The following is a 13,210-nucleotide window of genomic DNA, read 5'->3' as shown; positions in this document are numbered from 1 at the left end:
GGACGAGCGGCTCGAATGCTTTCGCATTCACGACTCATAAGAAGTGCTTAGGTGTACCTCAAGCTTTTTTTTACTCCAAGAAGAATAGACTGTCACTCAATATTCGTACAAAAACCACCTTCCTCCCTCAAAATACTTGTTTTCTAAGCCTTAAACATTGTCTTTTTGAGCCAGGTAGGAAACAAATATTAATTCCAGAGAGTAGAAAAGAAAAGTATCCAAATCACAAGTGTGAAAATAGAAGAAGTGGGTTCTCAAAAGGAGTTAGTCACAAAACGTGATCATTTTTACCTGAAGTACAGCGGTTTGAAAGTTTTTGACACTTTTCAATACCGCGGTGATGTGCCCGTGCTCCGCCATTGGTTGTGGAAACTAGCAATGTTTGGTCTTCTTGCATTCTTTTGTAAATACATGTATCATGTCATTAGTGGTTGAAGTAATTGTTTAAAATACCTCGTATAAAATGTTATGTTTTGGCTATTTCGGCTATTTTTATAGCCCGACATTTGCCTATTTCTGGGTTTTATCTCACAAATCTTTGGCGTGTTAATCTGCGAGTACCTGGCAACCTTGTACCCGAGTAAGGCACGGCCAGATATCACCATACCAACTGCAAAAACCTCGCAAGGCGATTGGCTCATCTGTGTTTATTGTCATGGCCATCGCCATTTCGGTAATTTCAAATGAGTAACCATTTATAGGGTGTTTTGTTTTCACTGATGCAATTTCGTCCACCATTTAGTTTTTGTGAACTGTCTGACATGCGCTAATGGCGAGCACTCCACGGATTTTCATGACCCCTCAAATGCGTAGAGCATAGAAGCTTATGAGTCTTACAAGGCTGAGACCTCCCCAAGGGATTGGGATGTAATCCTTCAAATTAGTAATTTTCTTTGAAAAAAGACAATCTAACAACAAAATGGCGGATTGACGTCATGTGAAAACACCCTATTGCCCTAATGCATGCAGGCGTCTTTCGTTTGGACGGTCGTCGCTTGCTTTAGACTGGGCTGATTTCGCGGAGCAGCAGCGCAATGCGCGGTTCTCGCAGTTCTCTTTCGCTATGTTGTTTCTGTCACTCGTTACGTCCACTTTCCCTCTTACAAAAGGGAAAGAGTCTCATGTCGCTGTTAACGTTGAGGAAATAGGAAGGTGGAGTGGGGTCAATTGTGTACCCGCTCAGGGCGAATTCGTCACTTACACTTGGGGTGGGGAAATGGGCTATACATTGCGGGTAGGTAGAGAGGGTAGTGGTGAGAAGGATATGGGAGCTTAAAGAGGGTTGTCCGGCATTCTTGCACGGTTCCAACTGACATGCCGCGGCAACGGGACAGGTAGCAAGCTGTGGTGCTGGCTGGCTGCATCCGAAATCGCCTACCCCCTTGACAACAGACTGGCTCTCAAAACACAACACTATGCGGCCGCCCCCCTCCCCCCCCGTTGCCAGCATCACATTCCCATCCTTTACCGAGTCGAAACCTCTGCGCTCAATGCTAATACATTTCGACGAGAATCGGTGTAGCGACAGCAGCGATTTTGGAATCGTCTTTTAACGCTAAACATTCTTTGGCCAGTTGCTCCTGATTTTGTTATTCCGTGGCCTGTGACGTCACATGACTTCAGTTTCCTCCCTAGATTTAGCGGGAAACACTGACGTCACGTGACCTCAACACCAATTCGGTTTCCCCGTTAAATTTGACGGGAAAATGAAGTTACATGACTTCGAGTCACGTGGCCTATATACCAGGGTTGGGCAGTATTGCGATATATTTGTATCAAGATAGTATCTTAAAGATACTTTCGAGTATCTGTAGCTATGTATCGAGTTACTTCCAAAAATGTATCTGTATTTTAGTAATGAAATACATTTGCTATGTATCGCTTGTACCACCCTACTCGGCCAGGCTTAGGCATTGCTGAATCTTTTGTCCAAAATTAGCTGCCGGTTTTCTATGATAAGCCGAAAACTATCGCTTTGGGCCAAGGGATCGAAGATTTTGTAATATACACCGGTCGTCTTACCCCTTCATAAGGGAGAAGTGTAGTTGTCTTGTATATCAGTCATCAAAATTAAAATAAAAAAAAAACAATACAAAGGAGATGCGAAGAACGATCACTTGCGAGAATAGCAGGATAGGCTTCTCGCAGAACCCTTTTCTTTTTTTGCCGTGAAGGTTCGCCTTAAATTGGGACACACACTCATGGCGAAACGGTTCATTCCGGGCAGACGCCTTTTGTTAATCATGGTCTTTAGTACCCGGGAATCACTGGAGGCGACAATTTTTGTTAGTAGCATTCGGGATGGGGGCGGCGAATAAAATAAGATCTTGAGGTAGGAACTGATAAAGAGAGGAATAGAAACACTGCGATTTGCATTCGTCACAAACTGCACCCTCCGCACCTGTTATCGTTCGGGTAAAAATTTATTTTTTGCACGTATTTATTTTTGCGGAAGTACCTTAGGGATATTCTGTTACATAAAAGGCAGATGTATTTCAGTATCGGTATTTTGGCCTTAAAATACAAGTATCTCAGTGTTTGTATTCCAATATACTTTTTAAAGTATCTCTGCCCAGCCCTGCTATACACAAACTGAGCTTCTCCGCTTGACTTAGCCGGAAGATCGACTTCACGTGGCCTCAACGCTAATTACATCTCCCCGCTAAATTTAGCGAAGAAAATGATGTCACATAACTTGACGTCACGTGACCTACACATAAATTCAGTTTACCCGCTAAATTTAGTGGGGAAATCGAAACGCAACAGGACGCAGCCCGTCATTCCCCATATCCTGGTGACACAGGCCGACACGACGGGCAAAGTCAATCAGGCGGAGGGGTGTTTATGCGGAGAGCAAGCCATCTGCTCCTTGCGCAGGAGTTGTGGTGACGTCAGAACGACGCCCACTCTGATTGGCTTTGATTGAAAGGATAGTGGGTAGGCCTCCATCCTAGATGCCTTGAGGTCTGCCCACTATTTCTCCCAATCAGCCAATAAGAGCTCGGCGTTCTGACATCATTGCAACCCCCGTGCAAGAAGCAGTCGAACTTGCGCTCCGCACAGGGTTGAGAAAAGTGGAGACACCTGGAGGCACATCTCGAAAAGAAATGCCTGGAGGTTATTAGCGCTAAACCACGAACGCTTCCCGTAGGAATGCAACTGCAGAACTATTTTGCGTTTTTTCTTTTTTCATATTCGAAGGTTTGAAAGGGTCGTTCTGAACCAGACGCGCCGCTATGGTGCGTCATCGTGCTGGAAGCGTTCTTCGCCAATATATGAGTCTTTGGCACTTGGCATACAATCAACTTATCAGTCATGCCTATATCTATACAGGCTTCTTAGAATATTATTGTTTCTATTGCGTATTTGAAGACAGGAAATTTAGTTTAGGGTCGTCAAGCACGGGCGCCGAATGCGGGGGCGGTGCGAAGATGTGTGCTTATTTCGCCTGTGTGTTGATAAGAAAAAATCTCGGTAAACGCGAAATATTTTTATAAAGCAACCTGTCACAGGAAATTCGGATAGGACCACTAAAAGTGAAGAAGTCCCCCCCCCCCCCCCCCCCAAGAGGAAACTGTTCCTTCCATAAACCAAAATGGCGACCATGCGGGGAGCTTGGCGATACTTTCCCAGAATGCAGTGGTTTTAGTCTCACCGTGGTTTAAGACACTAAAAATGACAAAGTTTACCTTCGGACTGCAGCGTGGTATTACTTATTTGCTGCGGATTCGTGGAACCAGGCAATTTTGTCATGTGATAATGACCTGAATGATGGTTTTATTCCATTAATTATCGCAATTCAGGATATAGACGCTTCACACAGGCGCTAGATTACAGCCTCCATTGTCACTTCTCACCGAGATATCCAGCCACTGAAGTGGGCATTGATGAGCATGCATAGAGGCCTGCGCTGAAGATAAGAAAACGGCAGTGTCTGTGAGGACCTTGTCTTGTTACCAGTAAAATAAAAGGGAAGGAATAAAAAAAAATAAAGAAAAATGACGTTCGGTTATGACTGCGCCCTTGCACAGCTGCCTCAAAGCGTCTCTTTATGTATGCTGTATTTCAAACCTGAAATGAAACGCGAGTCGCAACAGAGGGTACCGAAGCAGCTGACTTTGGTCACCGAGGTCGTCTTTTGGGAGAGTAAATTGCGCCATTCTGACTTACTGTGCCCCGAAGGGCACGACAGTGACAGCTGCATCCTGAAGATAATTTATCAAAAAAGTTATAATGGACAGGAGGGGGCGTCGCTTTCTCCGTATGTGAGGCGAAGTGTGAGTAAAGCAAGGCGTAGCTAGAAAGCATCCCCTCAATCTCTCGGCGTTCTCCTAGTGTTCTTTTTCTCTCTTCAACTTTAGGTATTTTTTATATTTTTTCTTCACCACAGTGTCAGGTGTTACATTATGATTAATTATCACTAGCTCGCCTGCACACTCAGCGTTATTGAGGAAACCCAGTTAATGGGCGCTGCCACGTAAATATTGGGCAAACAAGCGCGATGTGACAATGCCACGGCAACGTGGTTGTTTGCAACATATTTACGTGGCGGCGGCCATTAAATGAGTTTCTTAAATAACAGTAAGTGTGATGGCGAGCTGGTGATAATTAATTCATTTATTTGTTTATTTTGAAGATACCGCCGGCCAACTATTGAAGGTCAAGGCATGGTGCAGGCAGAACAACAAAAAAGGTCAGCAAAACACACGATACAGATAAACATCCAGTAATACCAGTAAGGAGTTTAGTCCTTCAAGTCCGTTATAATGAAGGAAAGTTCATCGATTGCACAAAAAAATGTATCAAAAGAGACAACTCCTGCCACGCTGCGGTTCAATTAATTGCACGCGGAAAAAGAAGGAATACTTTAAAACGTCTTTTCTGTGACGAAACCTACGACTCAGTTTCTCGTGCTTTGGTCTTGTGTGACGGCTCACGTTAAACTGGAGATATACATCAACATTTAAACAAGTTTCGTTATGCATTATGCTATGTAAACGCCTTCGATATGACAGCTCGGGCAGTCCAGACGCAGCGTATAAACGGGAAAAATGTGGTTATCCTCTATACGAATTATAAATGAACATAAGAGATTTTCTTTTTCTCAACCCTCTAACTGGTCCATATACGATTGTGAATCAGGGTCCATAAGATGTCAGTGTATTCCAGAGAAGGACGGATCAGATATTTATGTGCCGTTCGCTTCATTTCGGGGGTGCAGTCTACCATATTCCTTCGCAGCGACAATTTTCTTGGCGCATTGGCGATAACCTGCCCAATATGAGAAGTCCAACTTAAGTAAGAACTAATTGTAACACCTAGATACTTGTACTCGCTGTCTATTGCTAAAGCATTGGAGTTTATAGTGTAGGGGGAAAATATACCACCTTAGCGTTATTGTCATTTGCACTTATTTCTTAACGTTGAAGTCTATTTGCCACTTTTGACACTACAAAAATATAATTTGAAGGCTATCATCTAAACACCTTTGATCATGAAACGCAAGCTATATTGAAAAACACTATAGATATCTGCGAAAATTCGACACTGCATTGAGGGTTTACCTACCATCAGATCACAGATAAAGAAAAAAGAGAAAAAGGAATAGTCTGAGTACTGGGCTTTGGGGTATTCCAGATCGAAAGGGTCATTCAATGAATTCTGCTTTGCACACAGTAACCAACTGTTTGCGGTTGGTAGGGTTACAGTCTTACCATTTCAGAAAACAATCATTACCTAGTACCTGCTTTAGCTTATGCAATAACTTGCGATGCGAAATCCTGTCGAACGGCTTTGCCAAATCTAAGAAAACAGCATCGACTTGACCATCATTATCAATTATTGCAGCAAAAATGATTAACCGTGTAGGATTTGCTGTAGATTCTAGAAAAGTTATGATGTGCTTGTAAATGAAATGTTCAGGATGTACTCAACAACGACACTGGTTGATAATTGCAAACACTCTTTTTCTTTTGACTCTTATATATAGGCACTACTTTCGCTACTTTCCAATCTTGTGGCACATTTCCCGTTTTTAAACGGCAAGAGTAAATCGCGTAAAGAAACTGAGAACACCATTCATCATACCTTTTTAGGAAAGCGTTAGGAATTTCGTCCTGGCTACACGACTTTTTGATGTTTGTTCGTAAAAGGCTTTCAAGAGAAAGACTACTAAGTCACTGATTCCGCGATTGTCATAAGTGAATGATCGCAAGACGAGTTATCAATAACGTACACAGATGAAAAGAAATTTTTAAAATTTCTAGCGATGCACTGTTCATCGACAAGCGGTTGCCTGGTAGAAGTAAGCGCCTTAATTGTTACACTTTTTTTGTGTGTGAAATTCGCCCAAAATATCTCTTAGATGTCTCTGAGGAAGTTGTGCATTTGGATATTAAATAGTTTTAATTGGATCTGCGCATTAAGGCTCACAATTATTGTCAGAAAGGTGAAAGCAAAATATTTAAACTTAGTTTCAATTTTTTTACTTGGTTTATTTTTTGTTTTAGATGTAAGATTTCACGCGCCACCCACGGACCATGTTTCTTTGTTTTGACTGATCTCTCAGGCGGCGAACTTGTCGACACATGTATGAAAGACGTCTGAAGAAAAAAAAATGCTAAAGCTTATCTGCCGAGTCCCCATTCATCTCGTAAAACGCAAGAAATCTATCGAGGGCCTCTTCCAAGAACTCAAGAATATCGATATAATTTGCTCGAGTGAAGCCACGATAGCGTTTCTATTCGGTTCCTATATACATATACCGCGAAGCAGAGAGGACGCAGACAACTAGTGCATAGTCAGATATGCCTTCTGCGATCAAGTGCACTTTTGGTAACGGTCTCAGATAAGAATACAATATGAAGTAGCGACTCGCTAACATTTGACATGCGTGGGACTTTTTTAATATCAACAAGAAGCCGCGAATATTCGCAGTTCCTTTTGGGCATCACGCTTTCCCAGTCTGTACCTGGATCATTAAAATCACCAGGCAGTATTATACTTGAAAATGTCCCAGTTTTGGTTAGAACAAACTCGAATAGGCTTTAAGGAACGTCGATATTGTAACGAATGAGAAGTGATGAGGCCACGAAAACTAGAGTAAGCTGAACCTTTAATGAGGCGAAGTTGTGCCTAACACAAAAATGACCGCATGTCCACGTGGTGAGTGATGTTGATTGGGGCGAAGCTCTGGTGGTGCTGATGATACTGATTTTGTTCATAGCTAGTGCTGCTGGTGCTGATTTTTTTATTGCTCATTTTTAAGTTTAACGCGATTATATACGCATTTGACCGCAGCGCCCTCGCCTGTATAGACCTGTAGCGGCTACATGCAATGTTTCATCCATGACATCCTCATCTCTTGAGTTACCACCACATCTCAGAGCCCCCTTCTCGTCCCGCAGTCGTGGCCGAGTGGTTAAGGCGATGGACTAGAAATCCATTGGGGTCTTCCCGCACAGGTTCGAATCCTGTCGACTGCGCCAACATTTTTTTATTTTTTTTTTAAGACAAATGGGATGGCAATTGATGTGAGCACGGACGTCGGATGAACAAGGCTAGACCCTAAGTAGCTTCGCCCCTAAAAGGAAACAGAAGATAACAATAGAGCGTCGCGGGCGTCGAAGTCGACGTAACAGCGGAATCGAACGCTGGGGCGAGACTGACTCGACAAGGTCGCGGGCGGCCTCTTATCTAGAGTGCGTCGCTATCTGAAAGATTCGGCGAAGAGGGCTCGAGCGTCGCGCGCTTGGGGCGAAAATGAAATCGCACTTTCTAGAGCAACTAAAGCAGGAATAAATGATAGAAGTTATGTCCGAAGCAAGAATAAACGTGAACCTTCTAGAAGTCCGTGACCGAGCGTTGCTTTCTCTGCCCTGCGCGCGGCAATATTAGACTGGGGACAGCTGCATATTGCTCGAACAAGCGTTGACCGGCAACTAAAGTTTATGGAAGCCCAAACCATTTCACTATCATGATCATGTTCAATGAACGTGTATGAAAGGGTGTCCATAATGAGAAGAGCAACCCCACGTTCTCTCGAAAATCTATCGTCCACAGGGAAAGTATCATTAACAGATATTGGATGTGCAATCAGGTTTCAGTAATAATGGCAATACAATGATGTTTCGTTAATATTGAGACCCCCGTTCCCCCTCAAAAATTGTTCATAATGTGAGTTGTCTATATTAACAAGACAAAACCCTACTGAACAATATTATATGAATTTTTTTCTGATATGTTTATTGGACACCTTTTTCATATCAGAACTTATTATTTCATATCAGTTTCATATGCCGCGTATCAGCCACACTAGGCTAGGTGGCGCTAGGTACCGTCCAATTCCCCCCCCCCCCCATGTGCTGCAAAACTATATTTATTTACTCACGCCACCATGTAGATACATTACGCATACCACTAGCATCAGTTGAACAAATACATTGAGTGCGTACACATACACGGCACAACAAACATGAATACAACAGCACACCCAATAACTACTTCGGAGGTCTGCGTTTCCGCCTTTTATAGAGGTCGTTTTTTAAGTACGGAGTTTTTCGGTGACCACCTACGCAATAAATAATATTTTCAGCGTGTTGGATTTTTTTTCAGTAATGTCGTACCTCTGAGAGTATTTAGAACGGCTCAGGGGACGAATCTCTTAATAAAAAGCAAACGCTCATGCCGTAAATATTTGAAAGCCAGTAGATCAAGCCGCTCCACTGCGGTTCCAAGCCACGTGTTTGCTTTCCCGCGCGGCACTTCGTATACTGAAAAAAATTATATGAATTTATTTCTTATATGTTTATCGGACACATTCATATCAGTTGGCATATGTTGCATATCAGTTCTTATATGTCGCATATCAGTTTTTGGGCATTTCATATCAGTTCTTATATCGCATATCAGTTTTTGGATATTTTATATCAGTTGGCATATGTTGCATATCAGTTGGCATATGTTGCATATCAGTTCTTATATGTCCCACATCAGTTTTTGGTTATTTCATATCAGTTCTTATATCGCATATCAGTTTTTCGATGTTTCATATCAGTTTCATATGTCGCATATCAGTTTTTGGATATTTCATATCAGTTCTTATATAGATTCATATACTTTTTTCAGTAGGGAAATGCATGTATTTTTCTAATTTATTTCCAAAAATGGTGTCCATATAGCAGTGTGCCTCCAGGGAGTCACAAAAAAAATTTACAGGTTTTTTTACCGTAAAAATAAACAAAGCATCGCCGAACGCTCACTCTCCGCCCAAAGGTGCCGCTATAGGTCGCCACCAGATGCCAAAGTTTCAGCCCGATCCGATACGTTATTCAAAAGTTATAAGTGATTTTCTGAAAATTTCAATGAGAAAATAGAGCCCATTTTTGCCCGTTTTCGGTTTCTGGTGCCCACAAAGCCCCATGTATTCGAAAACTCCGTCGGCCGCCTTTTTCCCATTGACGTTTTCAGAAAATCACTTATAGCTTTTGAATAGAGTATCGGATCGGGCTGAAACTTTAGCATCTGGTTGTGACCCCTAGCGCTACCTTGGGACGGAGAATGAACGTTCGGCAATGCCTAGTTTATTTTAGCGATAAAAAAAAAAAAAAAAAAAAAAAAAAAAAAACGGATTTTTTTTTTGTGTGATATTCTGTATATTAATAGGGTCCTTATTAACGAGACATGACAGCACCAGGATCGAACCTCAAGTGGACACTTTCTAGCTCAATCGATTTGTTGGAGGTACTTCGCACAATAATGTTTAGGAATCTAAAGGGGCGATGTAAATTTCCTCTAGTTTTTTTTTTATTAGACTTTGCAGAATTTTGTTCATCGTCATGTCTGAGCTGACAGAAGAATGGCCAAAACAAGCAACCCGCCGGCCACAGTCAGCACACGCAATCTTCTCATAGCCATCCTCATAAACAGACACATGGAACGAAGCGTATAAATTGTACTTATATGGAAGCTACGTACAAGAGAAATCAGGGATTCCTGGCGAACATAACAGAATTTCCGTTATTTCATCGCACGAGTTATCAGGATGTTTGCCGGGATACGAAAAGAGCCTTTTTCTTGGGAGGCTTAGCCACCACACGCAACTTACTGCCCTATTGCACGAGCCAACTGAAGCCTTCAGACGTCTGCGTGGCAGGACTTATGAAAGCTGAAAGGGCTTGCTGAAAGCTGAAATTTGAGATAGGGCATATAATGGTAACATAACAGCTGAAACTGAAGTGAGAAATAATGAGGAAACTTTCAAGTAGTAGAAGATGGCAACCGTGTTGACACGGAAACGCGGTTGTTTGCTTCATATTTACAAGGTGGTGTTCACTGGATCGGTGTTGAACAGGTGAGATTCAGAGCTTAATACTTCCCTGGCCAGTAAGAAATCTGCGTGTGGTTGACGCTCTAGACATCGCACCGTTTGCCACGTCTAGAGCGAGTCGTTGTAGCGCGGCTTTAAAAAACGAGCATATCAGTTGCCGAAGGCACGGATGCTGAAATGACACCGGAGCTGAGAATGACACCGGGTTGAGAAAGCCGTAGAAGTTCTGCTTTCAGCACGCGTTCGTTGCCTTCCATCGTGAGGAGAACACGCGTATGCATCTAAACTTCCCTTGGGGCGCCTATCGTATCGAAAGCCAGCCGTAACAGCGGGCAGACGAAGCAGACCAGAGGCACAAGGAAGATGAAGCCTAAGCTATCCTTAGTCTACGTAGTCGACCGAGTGGCGAGCAGATGACGAGAGCAGCGTCAGTGAGCAAGGCAGGCTGGGATTGAGTTCCTTTCCGGCGTCGCTGAGCACGACGTCACGTCCGGTCCTCGGGTATTTAAACGTCTTTGGACGTTACGTTATGTCCTTAGACGTAAGTTTGTCTGCTTCTTTCGCAGGCGTTGCGGTGATGTCAGAAGGCCGAGCTCTGATTGGCTGTGATGGAAGGATAGTGGGCAGACCTGAATGCTAGCTACCTTGAGATCTACCCACTATCCTTCCAATCTGGCCATTCAGACCACGGCGTACTGACGTCACCGCTACCCCTGCGCAAGGAGCAGACGAACTTCTGCTCCGCATAGAGAAAAACATTTCTTCCCGCATTAGGGAGAGCAAATGACAGGAAGAGGCCCGCGCTGTAAGTAAATACATATCGAGTTTTCGAACCCTTTCATGCTTCAAAGTGCTTCAAAGGCTCATGTAGTGCGGTACGCGGAATACGGTAACGGCTTGCTAAAAGTCCCCACTGACCGCTTCCAACCGACACGTGCTATAAAATGACTGTAAAATAGAACTTCTCTACGAATCACTACAGCTTTCTCTACTTGGCTGTGAAAAGCGTCTCGCACATGCGAAATAGCTCAGTTTTGCAAAATAGGAGACGGCGCGTATGCATACAGAGACCAGTGCCTCCGAATTTTTCGCCTGTGTGATACGCGCAGATAAGGCGGATAACTCCGCAACACAGTCACAAAGCGAATCTTCAAATTAAAATAATAATATAGACACGACGAAATCTGCCAATTCCCTCTTTAAAGGTAGTAAGTAACTATTTATTATCTAGATATTATAAATCGCTCGTTCAAGTTGCTGCCAATAATTTCAAAAATGAAAAAAATAAAAGTGAAACAGCATTAAATCTAAGAGGCTTCTTTTCGTCGGCTTGCAATTGCTAATACCACGTATGGTGTGTTGTGCAAGTTGTATCATCACGAAAATGCTTCATATCAAGACCGGTCGTTCTGGAAGCACGAAATAATAAAGAATTATTATTATTGTGATCATGGAATTGCCAAGGGTATCAACAAGGCAGATGAGTACAACGGTTCTATGTGAAAGAAATTTTCAATAGTGTATACCTGACAGCGTTTTCGATTTGGACTAAAAAAATCTGTGACATACCCCGAGGCCTTTATCGTGAGTGAATTTAACATGTACGCAAAACCTGCGTGCTCATTAGATTCACAATTTACCAGTGGACGCTATGAACCGTAGTATTTCATTTTTATGTGTTTTTTTTTTTGTATTCCGCGTTTGATTTTTTTTAACACTGTGTCATCTAGTCCAAATGCGAAACTTCTATATTTGGGTGACACACTTTTCTTTGTTTTGAATTGTATTGTGTTAAATTTGCAGCGTTCGCTGGCGGCTGGGTTTTAATCATGCAAGCTAAGCCAGCTTAGGCTGTGACTGACCCGGTACGAAGCACTGATCCCTTCGCTAAATAAACCTATTATCATTATGATCTAGTATTTTTGATGTAAATGAGACACCTAGATTGAATTTATAATGATAATACTAATCAATCAATCAATCAATCAATCAATCAATCTTTATTATACAGTGCCCAGGAACAACCCTGAGGTCTTGGTGCTGGTACACTGGTGGATAAAAAAAAAAACAAAAAAAAAACACACTATACACATCTCCGCAGAAAATAAGATACATTTTTAGCATAATACTAGGCAGTGCACGAGTAATTAGTACAATGAAATAAAAACGAGGCAGTAACAGTAGAGACGGAACACAAGACTGAAGGACAACAACTGCACCACCAGAAAACACGACATGGAGATGACGACATTCAGACATAACAAAGCAATTCAGCAATGCTCATCCTGCACGGGCAAGTTTTTAATAGAAAGGACAAACGTCCTGTAGCAAGGGTTGAAAATATCAAGTTTTTCAGAGTAATGATTCAAACGCTGAGCCATTCTCACAATTGGGTTTACCGGACTAATCGTTCTAGAAACATAAAAAGATGACAGAAGACGAGTAGGCACACGTGGGACCCTAAGGCACAGTTCAGATAACAGGCTCGGAGAATTGATGAGTCCATGCAGCGTTTTAAACAAAAATAGTAAGTCCGCGTTCTCCCGACGCCGGTGCAAGCTAAGCAAACCAACACGCTCTAACGCAGACTCATATGTTAAACAGTGAACATCCTCCTTTATGTAGCGATGTTTAAAGATAGAAACAAACTTTTTTTGCACACGTTCGATCTCCAAGGAGTGACTTTTAGAAATTCCATTCCAAACAACTGAGGCATATTCTAACTGTGACCTGGATAGCGAGCAGTATAACGTGATAAAAGCCGTCGGGTTTTTGAACTCCCTGGTTAAGCGAGAGGCAACACCCAACATTCGCAAAGACGAGTTAACCAGCCTACCAACGTGATCAGAGAAACGCAACCCAGAATCAACCATGACTCCGAGA

The 13,210-nt window shown here is 42.6% G+C and overlaps 1 non-coding gene across 1 annotated transcript; it reads left to right on the top strand.

Moving 5' to 3' along the window:
• The first annotated feature begins 7,402 nt into the window (after window positions 1-7,402).
• Window positions 7,403-7,484, top strand: Trnas-aga. The gene has a single exon. It is a non-coding gene; the product is annotated as a tRNA-Ser (tRNA).
• The last annotated feature ends 5,726 nt before the right edge of the window (window positions 7,485-13,210 follow it).

Source organism: Ixodes scapularis, unplaced genomic scaffold (assembly GCF_016920785.2).
Source record: "Ixodes scapularis isolate PalLabHiFi unplaced genomic scaffold, ASM1692078v2 PGA_scaffold5__190_contigs__length_132052651, whole genome shotgun sequence".
In the NCBI taxonomy this organism is placed as follows: Eukaryota; Metazoa; Arthropoda; class Arachnida; order Ixodida; family Ixodidae; genus Ixodes; species Ixodes scapularis.
This window is presented reverse-complemented; position numbering and strand designations above follow the sequence as displayed.